At 47.0% G+C, this 16,880-nt stretch overlaps 1 protein-coding gene across 2 annotated transcripts in view; it reads left to right on the top strand.

The window, feature by feature from the left end:
• The first annotated feature begins 10,076 nt into the window (after positions 1 to 10,076).
• Positions 10,077 to 16,880, top strand: part of ARAF (A-Raf proto-oncogene, serine/threonine kinase) — a 64,040-nt gene continuing 57,236 nt past the window's right edge. Inside the window, exon 1 of one of the 2 annotated variants that reach the window (XM_077475586.1) lies at positions 10,077 to 10,169. The gene's annotated coding sequence lies outside the window, so the exon portion shown is untranslated. The remainder of the gene's footprint in view (positions 10,170 to 16,880) is intronic. The other variant, XM_077475614.1, reaches the window with a different exon arrangement.

The following is a 16,880-nucleotide window of genomic DNA, read 5'->3' as shown; positions in this document are numbered from 1 at the left end:
TATTCCCTCTTGAGAAGAGGAGATTAAAGGGGGATATGATCAACGTGTACAAATATATAAGGGGGCACTCTTTACGTGTAGAGGAAAAGAGATTTCATCTCCAAATATGGAAAGGTTTTTTCACAGTAAGAGCTATGAAAATGTGGAATAGACTCCCTCCAGAGGTGGTTCTGGCAAGCTCAGTAGATTGTTTTAAGAAAGGCCTGGATTATTTCCTAAATGTACAGAAAATCTGATTGCCTCTATGGGATCAGGAAGGATTTTTTCCCCTGCTGTAGCAAATTGGATCCTGCTTGTCTGGGGTTTTTTTTTTCACCCTCCTCTGGATCAAATGTGGGTATAGGATTGGGTATATTGGATTGTGTGATATTTTTTATTTTCTTTCTTTCTTTTTTTATGGTTGAACTAGATGGACTTGTGTCTTTATTCAACCTGACTAACTATGTAACTATATTTCTGGAGATCTCACAGGAGAGACATTGGGGTTGATTTACTAAAGGTCAATAGACTGTGCTCCAGAGCTTACTAAATGAGGTAGAGCTTTGCTGTCTTCCATCATCCCAGCATGTGCAAGCAAAAATGTTTTTTTTCTTTGCATGTGATTGAATATTCTTTGCACAGTGAAGATGCACCTCATTTACTAAGCTCTGGATCAACGGCGCTTGCAGAGTGCACAGTCTATTTACCTTTAGTAAATCAACCAGATTGCGTTTTCACACAAAGCATCTCTGCCTGCCCCTCCCCTTTGCTTTTCATTCACAGAAGCCTTTGTATTCTGTGAATAAATTCACTTAATACAAAGCGCTTTGTGATTGAGGACGGGAGGAGTAGGCACATCTGCTTAATGCATAACTCAGAAAAAATGTCAACTGTAAATGAAAAAGATAAGTCCATGAGGTGGAGCTAATGTTTGGAGTTTGTTATAAACATCCTAGTGTTAATGAGTTGGTAGAGATTCAGTTCATTACACTGCTTCTTGGCCTTTTGACTAAGATCAAGTGTAATATCGACTATAGCCTTTAGGGGTGTCTCTGCTTCACAGCTAGGACGTTGAGAACCACTTGTATCTATCCAAGCCATTAGGTCCTTGTGGGGTACCCTCTGCTTGGCCTTTTAGGATCGTTGATTAAATTCAGCTTCACCTACTCGCTGCTATCGGGCTAGAGGCTTAACCCCCACAAGGAACCAGATTGCGGTCTTCCCTCCTCCCCCCCCCTCTCCGCATTACTACCTCCAGGCAGTAGATGCTAGAGCCTTTCTAAAGGCTACGAAAAAGAGCGAAGACATCGAGGAACCAGAAGGAAGCCGCCTAAGAACACCTAAAGCGACTTTCATCTCCAAGACGATGGGGAAGAGCGAAAAAAAAGACCGGAAAGAACAAGAAGAACCCCACTCCAGCCACTTCTTCCGAGGCCCGTGAGAATGTCGCTGCCTCAACCTCCACCCCTACCCCGGCCGGCGCCAGCCAGCCAAAACCAGCCAAGCCATGCTTGCCTACAGATGGGCTCCCTACCCTAGAGCCTTGGATGAAGCATACCGTAGTGCTCCAGCTGAAGGAGATGGATGGAAGAGTCCCCGACATGACCCCGGAGATCTTCGGAAAGAAGATGATACTGGAGCAGGGGTTCAGCAAAGCGGAAATGCTTTCGGTGCAGGCCTTCACAAAGGGTATTTTCTTCATATCTTTTGTGTCGTTCCAGGTCTGTAGAAGGTACTGGGAGATGGTCAAGACGAGTGGTCCTGAATCCCCTTTCCGTAAGTTCGCTGCGAGCTGCCCCATAACACGGGACGAAAAGTGGTTGACGGTGGCCATGAGGAGCCCCCATACCCCAGGTAAGGACATAGCCACTTACCTCCAGAGGTTCTGCACCGTGGTGAAGGACCCCGTCCGAATCCTCGATGCCAACGGCTTCTGGATAGGTAAGTGGTCTGTGCTCTGCACGTTCAGGAAGGACCCTTTGGGGGAGATCCAGCACCTGCAGCCGTGCTTCTCCCTGGGCAACTCCGCAGGAATCCTATACTACCCCGGTATACCCTACACCTGTAACAGGACATATGGGTAAGGATTGCACAGAGCTTGCTTGCAGGTTCTGTAGGGTCACAGGCCACAAGACCAAGGATTGTCCAAGGTCCAAAGCCTGCAACCTCTGCGGAGCGGCCGAGCATGTTTTTAAACACTGCCCCCAGAGGACCCGGTCCTATGCTGGAGCCCTGATCCAGGGCAAACCATCCGCCAGCACTGGGAAGAAGCAGCAGGAAAAAGCAAAGGAACCTAGGAAGACCACTGGTAAGCCCACCACCCCTACCCCCGCCCCTGCCCAGGCCCCAGCCCAGACCCCGTCCCCTGCCCAGGCCCCAGGCCCCAGACCCTGCCCCAACCCCAGCCTCCAGAACACCCCCACCCACCACCTCTGTGCCGGAGGAGGATGAGCGGGGAGAGGAGGAGGTCATGGCCGACCCTGAGCCTGACCTCAACCTCAACCTCCACGTCAACATCAACCAAAAGATGATGGAGGCTGTCCTGGAGGAGCTCGGTCTGACCGAGAACACAGGACAGGCAGAGGAAGCAACGGAAGACCCCCCTACGGGGAGGTAAGTTCGGCCCCTTGCTGACTAGACCTCATACCCTTTTTCATTATGGCAGAGATCTCAATCTTTTCCATTAATGTGAGGAGTATCAAGGATACATCTAGAAGGCAAGCAGCACTGACATTTCTTTCTACACAGCTGATTGATGTCTACATGCTCCAGGAGTGCGCACTTCCTCCTCTGAGGAGGTACACTCATCTGACCTCCCAGTGGACCCTTGGTCCCTCCTACTGGTCCGGGGGTGGCGATTGTAAGTCTACAGGGGTAGCCATTCTTGTCAGGGGTGGGCGCTTCACGGTTGACTCCATGAGCTAGTCTGTGGCCGTCTTCTGGTCATAGACGGCTCGTGGGTGGGAGAGCCAATTAGGCTCATCAATGTGTACGCCCCCCCCCCCCCCAGATAAGAATGAGCGGCTGGAACTTTTGCAGACCCTGCGGACCCAACTTGTCACCACCAGGGCAGTAGTAATCGGCTGTGATTTTAACTGTCCAATAGAGGAGGATGGGCGCAGCTCCAGTATGTACGCAAAACTTGATGCTACATCTAGGCTGCTCAAGGAGAGGATCTCGGAGGCTTCCTTGCAGGACGCCGTGGAATCCATAGGGAAAGGTACCGTGAACTACTCATGGTGCCGACCCGATGGATCGGTGCGTTCCAGGATCGACTTCGTGGTCACTTCAAGAGCAATTAAGCATCGCGATTTCTCTATGATCCCCTGCTTTTTCTCTGACCACAGGGCTATTCACTTTCGGGGTGACCTGGGTGAGGGCTTTGCCCGTGGACCAGGCTCCTGGAAGCTGAATAGTACCCTGCTGGAAAATGAGGAATTGATGGGGAAACTCCAGGAGGCCTATGCCACCTGGACGGAGGAAAAGCGATTCTTCGGAAGGGTAAGTGACTGGTGGGAGGTTGTGAAGGTCAAGCTGCGCAGCTTCTTTCAGGCAAGGGGACACCAGCAAGTGTGTGCCAGGAAGAGGGAACTCAGGAGACTGCAACGTCAGCTGCAGTCCCTGCAGGACCTTCATCACTGCGGCTGGGACGTTAGGCAGGACCTGGAGGACACCAAGAAGAGCCTGAAAGGGCACTTTGAGGAAGAATCCAGGCACACTGTCTTCTGTGCCAAGGTGGAGAATCTTGAGAAAGGTGAGAAGTGTAACTCTTTCTTTTGCAAGAAACTCCACTCAGGACACACACCCTTGTCAGAGCTGCGTGAAGAGACCGGAACACTCCAGAAGAAGGGAAAGGAGGCTGTGATGCAAGTGGTCAGCGACTACTACACCAACCTCTATTCCCCGAAAACAACAGACACACAGGCAGCCGACAGGTTCCTGTCAGGTATCTCTAACCCAATTGATCCTGCAGGTTCATCGGCCGTCAACGCCCCCTTGGTGTTGGAGGAGCTGCACTCTGCCACTAAATCCTTTAGGCGGGGCAGGACCCCGGGCTGCGATGGTCTCCCAGTTGAACTTTATGTAACGCTGTGGGATCTCGTGGGCCCAGACCTGCTCGAGCCGTACGAGGAGATGGTGGTGGAGGGCAGAATGCCTCCGACACTGAGGGAGGGGATGATCACAATTTTGTATAAGCGAAAGGGGGAGAGATCGGACCTGAAAAATTGGCGTCTGATCTCTCTTCTGATCTCTCTTCTGAACGTGGACTACAAAATCCTCGCCAAAGTTCTGGCCAACAGGCTGAAATCTGTCATCGGACAGATCATCCACCCGGATCAGACTTGTGGCATTCCTGGTCGCAGGATTGCGGACAGCCTTGCGCTTGTCCGGAACACGGTCCAGTACATTCATGGCCGCCGTGTGCATGTGGCCCTGGTCAGTCTTGACCAGGAGAAGGCCTTTGACCGTGTCTCTCATGAGTTTATGTGCAGCACTCTGCGCAGGTTTGGTCTTGGGGAAATGTTTTGTTCGTATGTAAATGTAATGTACAATGATATCTGTAGTGTGGTGTTGGTGAACGGTTGGAAAACTGACCCCTTTCCAGTGTTGTGTGAGGTCAGACAAGGCTGCCCTATCTCACCTCTCTTTTTGTCTGTTGTATAGAGCTCTTTGCCCGAAGCATCAGACGGAACACAGAGATCAGAGGGATCACCGCACCAGGACCGGACAGACGGGAGGTCAAGTGCTCACTCTACATGGATGATGTGACGGTGTTCTGTGTCGACCAGCGCTCCATCGACACACTCGCCCAGACCTGTGAGGACTTCAGCCAAGCTTCAGGGGCAAAGATCAACTGCGGGAAGTCAGAAGTCATGCTCTTCGGAAAGTGGTTCCTGCCTTCTTCTACACCCATGCCCTTCAGCATCAAAGCAGACAAAATTCTCGGGGTCTGGTTTGGAGCAGAGGAGCGCAGCCCTGAAGTCCTGGGAAGAAAGACTGTCTACTCCACAACGAGATCCTCCCTGTGTTGCAGTACCTCGCCCAGGCCTGCCCCCCCTGGTTAACACCTGCAAGGCCATCACCAGGGCGGTGTTTCACTTCATCTGGAGCTCCAAAATGGACAGAGTAAAGCGGGCGGTTATGTTCAAGGAACCCCTCAAGGGCGGTAAGGGTGTGCCCGACATTGCCACTCTACTGAGGGTGTTCTTTGCCTGTAACTGCATCCGCGGAACTTTGGTGGACAGAACTGTAGACTGGTGGTAACTCCATGTCCCGTTTTTTCCTCCTGCCTCTTTGGAGGTCTCTTGGATGGGACAAATGGGACAGCTCCATCCCCTACAACTGGGACACTCCTTGGTACTACTTGGACACTTTCAAGTTTATTAAGGAGCTGGGGCTACATGGAGTGAAGCACGACTTGTGGAAGCCAAAAACTATCCACAAGTTGATTAGAGCATCGGACATTGTTGAGACTGTTCCAGGCCTCCCTTCAGCCACTTGTAAAGTGGTCTGGAGGAATGTTTCTTCAAAGAGACTCACCAACAGGCACAAAGATCTGGCATGGATGGCAATCCAAGGGGGATTGTTCCCCATGAAGAAGTCACATGACGTAACGCGTAGGGATTGGCCAGAGGACGAACCGGAAGTAGAGTAAGGCGGGAGGAAGTTGTCATTATACCCTCTTCCTGATTGTGCTTGTTTTTGCAATTAAAATGTGAGAGTCTTTACTGCTTTTTAATAAATCTACCTGCCGTTTTTTAAACTACTACACTATGGAAGTCTCCTGTTTCTCTCTCTCCCCCTCCTCTCTCTTATTTTGAGCCATACACTTTGAAATAGAAGTGAAGATCCATTTCACCTATTCTGGAAGCTGGGACTGGCCCTCTAGTGGCGGAATTGTATCATTGCATCCCTCCTTTGGATTTCCTGATGGCTATTATTTATTATTTATGAATGAAATAAGAGAATCCTGGAGTTTGTTTGATTTGCTTATTCACTTCGTTTAAAGGTGAGAGTTCTGGGAGCCTTGAGTAGCGGACATTTTATTATTGTTCTATCATTAAACCTTTTTTCCATTTTTTATATATTTTTTATATATTTTTATGCGTGCTGTTTTTTGGACTATATTTTTTTCACGGCATTGTATGTATGCACATATTTATATTATTTTGAATTTGTGTATTTTATTTGAGTGGCACGATTTGCGCAGGACCCACCCCTTTATATTAATCCAAGGGGGGGTTGCCTCTCAGGACATTCATGCATGCCAGCAACCTGTGCAGATACAGACACTGCCCCTTTTGTATCATCCAGGAGGAAACTGCTCTGCATGTTTTCTGGGAGTGTCCCTTTGCACAGGGCCTGTTGAGGGCTCTGGAACCTGATCTCAAAGACTTTGTTCCACAGACTGCTATCACACACTTTGGTGTGTTGAACGGACTCTTTTGTGGAACTCATTCACAGGAGGACATTGATAGTGTGTCAGGTCACCTTGAGGCGAGGTGACAGGTGCACACCGTAGGGATCAGGAGTGCACCGCAAGGTTGTGGACCCTACGGCTGACTGCTGCAGACGGGGGACAGATCCCACTGGGGTTAGAGCGTAAGATTCCCTGGGGCGCGGAGTCTAAGAGCCAGCAGGTGTTCACCAGAGCCTCCAGTGGTGAGGATGGACTTGGCTGCAACTGGCTCCAAGTCGCGACCCCCAGCTCACACCCACAGTAGGCAACAGGAGGATAGGGATGGTGAGGGACAAAGCCAAGGTCAGGGCCACAAGCAGACAAGAATAGTCGGGTACACGCCAAAAGGTCAGGATCACAGGCAAACAAGGATAGTCAAGACATGCCAAAGTCGGTAACGGAAACCAGTAGCAGAGCACACAGCAGGAAACAGGAAGCTAACACACAAAGAATACACAATGGTTGATCAGCACTGAGGCCTGCAGTGCACAGGTTAATATAGGGCTCCCTGATAGGGCCTGGGGTGGAGCCATGCTTAGAGGAGAGGTTATAAAAACCACCAGGTGGAAGTGGCTAGCTTCTTAGTCTGAAGACATGGGGGAAGGTAAGCAAACACAGGAAGATCACTGCATAACCATGACATAGTGCCTGGCGGGTGCTGTGTTGCTTTAAGGATGCTGTTTGGTGTGCCAGAAAGCGGTTCATCCACCAGAGGGAGAGGATGTCCATCGAGGACTGTCGCAGACTGATTCACAGTCTGCTCAGAGACTATCACTTGATGGACTTTAAGGAGGAAGAGGAGGTCTGAAGATTTCCCCTTAAAACCCACCCTCCCACCACTATGTATCCTTTGGCAGTTCAATAAAGCTTCGGGCCTGTGAACTCTTTTTTCCCCTCGTAATTGTTACAAAAAGTTAACCAACCTAAAAGTTAAATACCCAGGAAGTCAGCACAGCACAGGGATGGTGGGAACCCCTCATAATGATAAATTCATCATAACAAACTTTCATTATTTTAACGACAAGTTTACAAATCTAACGAAAATTCGTATTTCCTACGAATCCGAATAGAATTTCGTACACGAATCACAATTTTTTTTCATACGGAACAAAACGGAACAAAACAAAACTAATTTTTTGACGGCGCCCATGTCTACCACAAAGCACCTTGTCCCCATGTTGATGGGGACAAGGGCCTCTTCCCCACAACCCTGGCCGGTGGTTATGGGGGTCTGCGGATGGGGGGCTTATCAGAATCCAGAAGTCCCCTTAACAAGGGGGCCCCCAGATCCCACCCATCCCAAATGAATGAGTATGGGGTACATTGTACACCTACCCATTCACCAAAAAAAGTAGTGTAGTGTGACAAAAGACAGACAGGTTTTGACAAGTCCTTTATTTAAGATGTCTTCTTCTCCTGCTTCTTCCTCTGGTCTTCTTCTTCTTCCTCCGTCGCTGCTCCGCTGAAAGTAAAAAAAAAAACCCTCCTCCGATGCCGCGTCCCGCCAATCAGTCTGCTCTGATGTCGCACATTTCTTATATAACCATGGAGAGAGGCCATCATCCGGAGACCCCGTTCCCTTGTGACATCATGGACCCATCATGCCACGGGCGGGGAAATCACAAGGGGGCAGGTTCTCTGAATGATGTCATTCACCCCATAGTTATATAAGAAATGTCCAACATTGAAGTGGACAGATCTGTGGGACCCAGCATCGGAGGAGGGTCGTTTTTTTTAATTTTCAGCGGGAGTGGCACCGGAGCAAGAACACCAGACGAAGTAGACCAGAGTAAGAAGAAGACCGGAAGAAGAAGCAGGGGAAGAAGACTGAGTAAAAGGAAGACATCTTTAATAAAAGACTTGTCAAAACCTGTCTTTTTTCACACTACACTACTTTTTTGGTGAATGCATAGGGGGTACCATACGCATTCACATGTGTGGGGGGCAGGATCTGGGGGTCCCCTTGTTAAAGGGGGTTTCCAGATTCTGATAAGCCCCCCCTGCCCGCAGACCCCCACTACCACCGGCCAGGATTGTGGGGAAGAGGCCCTTGTCAACATGGAGACAAGGTGCTTTTGCATGCAGCCTGGTATGGTTCAGTAAGGGGGTGGGTGCTCACTTGTCGTCTCCCTTTCCGGACCCGCTGGGCTGCATGCTTAGATAAGGGTCTGGTATAGATTTTGATGTGGGACCCCATGCCATTTTTAAGAATAATTTTGGCTTTTTATGGACGGGGGGGGGGGGGGGGGAAGGGGGTCACGCAGTTTTTTTTTATTGCTGACAATTTTTTTTTTTACATTCAGCTGTCAGAGGGGAACCCTGCTGTCAGCTGATGACTCGGTTGTTAAGGACATGGCAGCCGCTTCCTGGCCCTCTTCTTAGCAACCGGCTATATACAGTGAATGTAAAAAAACACAAAAGCAAAATGCGGTTAAAACAAAACGCTCAAAATCAACATGCATAGATGGGAATCTACCCTAACAGCCTATGTGTGGTGGTAGGAGGCTCAGAGTATGCAGATAAATAAGGATGAGCTCAGGCGTGTTCGCATGGTCCACGTGCAGAGCCTGCCAGGAAGTCGGCGCAGCGCTGCACTAATCACAGGCAGTGAGACATTGCAGCGATGTGCGGTTGCTGAGATCGGGCAATGTCTCACTGGCGGGCTTTGTACGTGGACCATGTGAACAAGCCTGAGCTCATGCCTACAGATAAAAGGCCTGATTCACACTGGAGGCATTTTCCAGGTGCTACAGCGCCTGCATGGCGTCTGAAAAAAGCCCCAGCTACAAACCCAGTGCGAAAGCCCGAGTGCTTTCACACTGGGGTGCTGCACTGGCAGAGCGTCACAAAAAGTCGTGCCAGCAGCTTCTTTGCAGTGGTGTAGGACATTGCTCTTGCCCATTGCAAACAATGGGGCAGCTCTGCGATACCACTAGCACAGCGCTGCTGCAGCGGCGTTTTGCAGGCGGATTTAACCCCTTTTTGGCTGCTAGCAGGGGGTTAAAACCGCTAAAAATAACACTGCTTTACCGCTGACACCCAGGGAGTGCTTTTGAAGTGCTTTTTTAGCGTGAAAGTGCCTGAAAAACGCATCGGTGTGAAATATGCATTTTTAGCGCTTTTTGCAGATTTGCACTGCACTCCATTTAACATGGTTTCCTATGGAACACATTCTTTAGTGCAAAATGCAAACAGCACTAAAAATGCATAGGTGTGAATGCACTGCAGCTCCATGGACACGCATCAGTACAGACCACACCCAGAGGGAAGGTGTGGGACACACGCGCACATTCTGCCTCCATGGTTCCCTTTATTTCCGGGTGACCTACACCTCAGGCCAGCCCTACACTTCCCCTGACACATAACATAACATAACATAACACAGCACAGCACAGCACACTACGACCTTCCCCGTCCCACCCTATCTGTGCACATTGCACTACACAGGGCGGAGGAAGGAACTCCTCCTCCTCGCACTGCTGGGCGGGGACATTCCAGCTCCTTCAGGTTCTCTCGGCTGACGTCACCGGCCGCCTCGCTCCACCCTCGCCTCACGTCACTGCCGCCCTCTCCCTTCTCCACGGAGAGAGGGGCGGGGCGCGTCGAGCGCTGATTGACGCTTCTGGCGGCCAATGGCGCGGCAGAGGAGCCGCCTGTCCCGGGGAGCTGGGCGCAGGAGGGGGCGGGGACCTTCTGCTTGTGACATGGCGGCGGCTGCTGATAGTACCGGGTGAGTGAGAGCTCGGGCCCTGGGTGACGTCACTGCTACCACCCCTCCAGGGGGCTGTGAGGTGGGGGGTAGGTACGGTGTACCGGGTGTGTGCTGTCAGTGGTGTACACTCAGCTGTTACTGCTCCACTAACTTCTCATAACACTGGGGGAGGGGCTGTGTACATTGCCCTGGGGGGGAGAGGAAGGTATACAGGACTGCTGGGGTCTGTACACTACATAGAGGAGATAGATAAATAGATAGATTTATATCTCTATCTATCTCAACCTGAAAAGTAGTCATGTTTTCAAGATTTCCCTGAGATGGAATGGCTGTTGTCATTACAGACTAACCTTTAATGTCCTGGAGGCAGCATGGCTTTTTTTTTTTTTTGTCATTCCATCGCTTTGATTGGCTATCAGTGGTCACATGTTCAGGAATCAATGGCTTCCAATCAAAAGCCATCCTCAGGCCGCCGTGAACGGTATGTACAGCAACTGACTGGCCACTGAAGCCGCAATAGAGGGCCCATTCATGTGCATTATGTTAAAATGTAGCGCAGCGCATTTGTGGTTTACATCATTTCATACATCATGGGTTTCATCATTGGAGGACTGGGAAAAAGATTTACGTGTTTCATAAAAACGCACTTAAAAAAATAAAAATAAAGCGTGTTTTCTTCTGCCTTTCCATTATAGTCAATGGAAGGTGCAGTTTTAACCACTTCAATACCATGCACTTCCCCCACCCAAGCCAATTTTCAGCTTTCGGCGCTGTCGCCATTTGAATGACAATTGCGCAGTCATGCTACACTGCACCCAAACACATTTGTTAACATTTTGCTCCCACAAATAGAGCTTTCTTTTGGTGGTATTTGATCACCTCTATGGTTTTGCGCAACAAATAAAAAAAGACCAAAAATGTTGAAAACAAAACAAACACGTTTTTCTTTGTTTCTGTTAAAAAAATTATTGGAAATAAGTACGTTATTCTTCAATAACGGACACTGATATGGCTGCACTCATAGGTGGCACTGATGCGTACTTATGGGGGGCACTGATGACACTGGGTGCCATTGCTGGACATTACTGATGCCATTTGTTACATAATGGTGCCAGTCCCCATTTGTGGGCACTGATTGGCACAGATTGGGCATTCATTTGCAAATGTGGATGGCCATGGGGTACATACCTGGCCATCCACATGTTGCCCCCTTTCCTGGTGGCTTCTCTGGTGGTCCAGTGTGGGCATCAGTGGGGGGGGGGCTGCTCTGATAAGCAATCAGCGCGGACCCTCCCTGTCAGGAGAGCCGCCAACCGGCTCTCCTCTACTCGCATCATGAGGAAAAGCCGATCAACGGCTCTTCCTGTTTACATCGTGATCAGCCCTGATTGTACACGGCTGATCACCTGGTAAAGAGCCTCCCACGGAGGCTCTTTACCGAGATCGGTGTAGCGGTGTGTCAGACTGAAGGACATCATATGACGCCCAGTCAGGATAACTGAACCACCGCCTGGCTGTCATTTTGCTATAGGCCGGGAGGGAAGTGGTAAAATAGAGCACCAAAGATGCAGCGAGCGGGACTTTGTAGACCCTCTCTCACAGGGGTGTGCGTTTTCCTCGCTAAAATGCACATAAGCTCATGAAAACTCTTCCCATTTAAATCCTATGTAACTGTTGTTGTTATCACTGCGCCATGAGTTCCCTGCATACTGAAAAGTCCTGCATGCTGCATCTTTGGTACAGTTTTTCAAAAGTGCACCTTAAAGGGGTTGTAAACCCTTACACACCACTTTTACCTACAGGTAAGCCTATAATAAGGATAAGCTGTAGGTACTGGAAATATCTTCTAAACTTGCACGGTTTAGGAGATATTTACCATATACGCTTGCATCACCGGCGCATGCGCACTAAAGAAAGGGGACATTTCTATAATGTCTGTTGGCTCCTGGGACTCCGGACAGTCACAGAGCTGGAGTCCACGGCCCCGGAAGGAAGAGGGGATGTGGTCACCAGCGGAGACATTGCAGGCTTCGTTTGCAGGTAAGTGCCACATGGGCTTTTACTTTGAAGGGGAATAAAGAGGAAGTAAATCTCTTCAAGGTTTACTTCCTCTTTAACCACTTAAGGACCGAGCCTCTTTCTGAGATTTTTTATTTTTTTTTGCTAGAAACTTACTTAGAACCCCCAAACACACACACACATATATATATAAAAAAAATACCCTTGAGAATAAAATGGTGGTCGTTGCAATACTTTCTGTAACACTGTATATGCGCAGCGGTCTTACAAGCGCACTTTTTTATTAATTAAAAAAATAAGACAGCAGTAAAATTAGCCCAATTTTATTTTATATTGTGAAAGATAATGTTATGCCGAGTAAATTGATACCCAACATGTCACGCTTCAAAATTGCACCCGCTTGTGGAATGGCGACAAATATTTATCCTTAAAATTCTCCATAGGCGACGTTTAAAAAAATTCTACAGGTTGCATGTTTTGAGTTACAGAGGGGATCTACAGATAGAATTATTGACTTCTGCACATGAGCTCGGTAGGACAAGGTACATTTAAAAAAAAATTTTTTTTTTTTATTTTACCTTTGTATTTTTACTGTTTTTTAAAAAAAAATAAAAGATTTTGTCACTTTTATTCCTATTACAAGGAATGTAAGCATCCCTTGTAATAGAAATAAAGCATGATAGGATCTCTTAAATATGAGATCTGGGATCAAAAAGACCTCAGATCTCATATTTACAGGTGGGCGGAGAACCGCACAACCACGTTTAACCACTTCAATACCTTAGGGCGTCATATGACCTCCTTGACATTGAGTGGGGATATCTGAATGATGCCTGAAGCTTCAGGCATCATTCAGATATAAGTTTTTGATTCTGTGCAAGATAAGAATGATCGTAGCGGCAGTTACGCCACTTGATCGTTCTTATAGGTGACGGGAGAGGGGATCATCTGCTTCCCCCAGGGCTCTCCCGTGCCATCGGGGGCCTGGAGAAAGAATCGACTGGCGCCGGATGATGATGATGGAGATTTCCAGGGACCAGATGGTCAACAGTCATCCGTATGACTGTCGGAGGCCCGGGTGCGACATTAGGACATCACGCTCGGGTTCCCGGAAGTAAACAAAGCCGCGATCACGGCTGTCAGTATGAGATCAGTGAATTTTTGTTTCTTGATCTCATGCTTTCCAGCCTGGAGGAGAGATGTGGGGTCTTATTGACCTCACGTCTCTCCATAAAGAGGACCTGTCTCACACCATTCATATTACAAGTTTACAGTGTTTACATTCCTTGTAATAGGAATAAAAGTGATCCAGAAAAAAAAAAAAAAAATTAAAACCCCCTGTCCTCGGTAGCTCAAGCGAATGCACATGGAAGTCCCGCCCACATGTAAACGCCGTTCAAACCACACATGTGAGGCATCTCTGCGTGCCTTAGAGCGTGTGCAACAATTCTAGAACTAGACCTCCTCTGTATCTCTAAACTGGTAACCTGTAAAAATTTTCAAAGCATCGCCTATGGAGATTTTTAAGTACCGAAGGCATTCCATGAGTGACCACAATTTTAAAGCGTGACATGTTGGGTATCTACTCGGCGTAACATCATCTTTCACATTATACAAAAAAATTGGGCTAACTTTACTGTTTTGTTATTTTTTTTAATTCATTAAACCTTTTTTTTTTTTTTGCGTTTGAAAAATTATTGCGCGAATACTACGCAAGATAAAAAGTTGCAATGACCACCGTTTTATTCCCTAGGGTGTCTGCTAAAAACATATATAATGTTTGGGGGTTCTGAGTAATTTTCTAGCAATAAATTATGATTTTTACATGTAGGAGAGAATTGCCAGAATAGGCCCGGTATTGAAGTCATTACATTTTTGTTTTTGACAGCTGGTGGGTGGAGAAGATCCCCCTGCTGGCACAGTGGGGCAGTGGGAGGTGCGGGTGTAGGTGCAGTCATAACATGTTACACCTCAAATATGGGTGTAAAAAGTTATGAAAGGTGAGCCTATTCTTTAAAAGACACCTCCCATTTTATGTCAATGGGAACACATCAAGTCTGAATTGTTTTCAGTTGCATGTCTGTGTTTCACAGGTGCATGCTGGGAGTCAGGAAACCAGAAACGCACCCAAAACAGATTAAAAGCATGTTAAAGCAGAACTTTACCCATAACATCTTGATAAAAAAATAATGTTCTTTGGCAAGGAACATGCATTCCACATTAATAATTATGATACCAAAATGAGCGTGTGCTGTAAATTTCCTCTAGCTTTGCTACTGTTTGTTCTTGCTGGAGGCAGCCATTTTGCTGAAGCTCAGAACCCCTGAGCAGCAATAAATCATAAAGCGAAACTAAAGCCATCAATTTAATGGTTTCAGAAAATGGTTACATTGCTGAAATGCCGGTAATTTAACTGTCACAGTTGCTTGTGTCCTTAACCAAACTGTCAAACAATCAAATGGCTGGTGTCATAACTGATCACATGTGCAGCACCATGGCAGTTGCAGGTCAGACAGAAGCAGCTTCCTTGGCTGTAAAGGATAGAATTGTTTAATTCCGCTTTAAAGCTGTAAGCCGATCGGCCTGGGTGAGAAGTGTATTACTGGATTTGGAACAGGATAGACACTTATTTTGAATGTTTTACATGCAAAAGGGGCCAGCCTGAAGTCTATGCATTAAGATAAAAAAACCTGTGTGCAGCAGCCCCCCTAATACTTAACTGAGCCCATCTCGATCCAGCGGTGTTACACAAGAGATTCGGCTGTCCAGGACTCTTCCCTCCTTATTAGCTGAGACAACAGCAAAGCTCATTGGCTCCCACTGCTGTCTATCAGCCAGTGAGTCAATGAAGGGTGAGAGGGCAGGGCTGAGCTGCGGCACCATTTCTGAATGGACACACGGCGTTGCAGCTCGGGGTCGAGTGCCCCCATAGCAAGCTTCTTGCTGTGGGGGCGTTTGGCAGGTGGGAGGGGTCCGAGAAGATGAGGATCGGGCGGCTCTGTGTAAATCCACTGCACAGTCCAGGTATTTAATGGGCGAAGGATTGAGGGACTTTAAGTGAAATGTGACCTGGTAAGGTCACCTATTTCCATCCCTTGGGACTTAATATGAAAACATGACCTGGTAAGGTTATGTATTTCCATCCCTGTAGTGGTCAAAGAAGGGGAAGAGCAACGGGGGGGGGGGGACTTTAAATGAAGTGCGAAATTGTAATAGAATAATATAAATTGGTGAACAATTGGGGAGTTTTAATAAGTTCATAAATTAGATCATTTACAATAGTTAAAAGGTACTGGCAATACATGATGATAATAAGTTCATAAAAGGTATAATATGTACACTATTAGATCCATTATAATTAGTACAAAGCATTAACAATACATCATAGCAGCATATATGTAAAATATGAACATAAAAAAATTCCGCAGTTCACCAAATGGGGTTGACCATAAAGCATGAAATAGTGCCTGCATGATGGGTAGCCTCAATATTCTGTAGACAGTATTTGAATAGAACAGCTGTAAAGAACTTGGATACGACTAGGAAAAACACGACTTCAATAGCTCTACGCGTTTCGTGGCTGACCGCCACTCATCAGGAGCAAGCGTGTACGATAACTACAATGAAAAAAAGATATCAGTATAATATGATAATAATAACAGGCATGACATAAGGGTGGGGTAATAGACCAGACCCCACATAAAGTACATGCTTACATATTATGGTTCACTTTAAAGTCCCGCCCCCGTTGCTCTTCCCCTTCTTTGAGCACAGTCCAGGTAAGTATAACATGTTATTTTTAACAAAAAAAAAGAGACTTTAGTATCGCTTTAATTTTCTGAAGTTGTACTTTAACCACTTCAGTTCTGGAAGGTTTTACCCCCTTCATGACCAGGACATTTGCTGCTATTTAGCACTGTGCTACTTTAACTGGTAACTGCACGGTTACGGCAATGTTGTACGCGAATAAAATGTATCTCCTCTTCTGTGTGAAAAAAAAAAAAAAAAACTTTTGGTGGTATTTGATCACCACTGTTTTATTTTTTATTATATAAAGAAAAAGAGACCAGAAACTTTTTTACTTACTGCAATAAAACATTTTTCAATAAAAAAAAAAAAATCTAATTTCTTCATGAATTCAGGCCAAAATGTATTCTGCTAAATGTCTTTGGTTAAAAAAATGCCAGTAATGCCGCGTACACACGATCGGAATTCTGGGCAGAAAAAGACTGATGAGAGCTTTTCATCGGAAAATGCGACTGCGTGTATTCTCCATCAGAATTTTCCAGACGGAAAAACTTTCTATTGGAAATTCCAATTGTGTGTATGCAATTCCGACACGCCAAAAATCACGCAGATTCAACTACGAGATGGAAGCTATTGGCTAATGGCTATTGAACTTCCTTTTTCTAGTCCCGTCGTACATGCTGTACGTCACCGTGTTATAAACTATCGGAATTTGGTGTGACCGTGTGTAGGCAAGACAGCTTGAGCCGAATTCCGTCGGAATTCCGTCTGTAATGTCATCGTGTGTACGCGGCATAAGTGTATTTTAATTTTAAAACTATGGTGTATACCGTATTTATCGGCGTATAACACACACCCCAAGTTTAGGAGGGAATTTTAAGGAAAAAAACTTTTAGGAAGGAAATTTTAAGGAAAAAAAACTTACATTTAAATGCCCATCAATGCAGCCTTATCAGTGTCCAT

Source organism: Lithobates pipiens, unplaced genomic scaffold, assembly GCF_037356315.1.
Source record: "Lithobates pipiens isolate NorthernLeopardFrog02 unplaced genomic scaffold, aLitPip1_a1.2 Scaffold_1, whole genome shotgun sequence".
NCBI classification, from domain to species: domain Eukaryota; kingdom Metazoa; phylum Chordata; class Amphibia; order Anura; family Ranidae; genus Lithobates; species Lithobates pipiens.
This window is presented reverse-complemented; position numbering and strand designations above follow the sequence as displayed.